Genomic DNA, 992 nt, shown 5'->3' on the forward strand with positions numbered 1-992 from the left:
GAATAATATGGATGTTTGCTCTCGTCTCGGGTCTTGGACGTTTAATATGTATTTAAGTATGTTTTTATCTATATATAGAGTAGTTTATCTGTATTGCCTAGTATCCCATAGTACAAGCTTTGCTTAGTTTGGACTAGGTCAATTGGTTTATGGTCAGCCAGCCCGACGCTGGTCATCGAAACTAACGGTATATTTTGTGCCACGTATCTGTAAAATAATTATGAAATGTGTTCTTTGCTTTGTGCAGTGGCAACTATATCGGTGAGCACCCGTTACCGCACCGACGGGCCAGAAGCGGGAAGTTGGTGTGCGGCGTCGAAGACTGCAGCGGCCTTACGGAGATAAATGTTCAGTGCTGAAGCGCGTTAATTAATACGGTTAAGAGTAAATTTAGTATATTATTTTGATGGTCTTGCATGTATACCTACTGAAGTCGAAAAAATTACACATTTACGGAATACCTACCTGTCTACCTCTCATACTGAACGGCCTTCCCAGGCATGTCCTAGACTAGATAAGTAATAGAAAATTTTAAAGGTATGAATAACTAATTAAGAAGGCACTGATATTATAAGCATACGCAGACATACGAGTATAGATAAATAAATAGTATAATATGACAGAAAAATACTCATAATATAATATGTATTTATTATTCTAATTTGCTAATGGCAAAATTACGCACGCACTCCTTAGTTATAAATCTTAATATATTTTTTGCAATAAACAGTTTGAATTGTATTTTGTTTGTTATTCGAGCTTTCCTATACAATCTTTAATCGCAATAATATTAGAACGACCGGATGGCAAGTGTTTAGAGAACCTGACTACGAAGCTTGAGGTTCCGGGTCGATTCCCGGCCGGGCAGATATTTGTATGAATAATACGAATGTTTGTGCTCGGGTCTTGGATGCTCAATATGTATTTATTTAGTATGTATTATCTATATGTATAAGTTATTATATCCGTTGCCTAGTATCCATAGCACAAGC

The sequence above is a fragment of the Choristoneura fumiferana genome, chromosome 22 (assembly GCF_025370935.1).
Source record: "Choristoneura fumiferana chromosome 22, NRCan_CFum_1, whole genome shotgun sequence".
NCBI lineage: Eukaryota > Metazoa > Arthropoda > Insecta > Lepidoptera > Tortricidae > Choristoneura > Choristoneura fumiferana.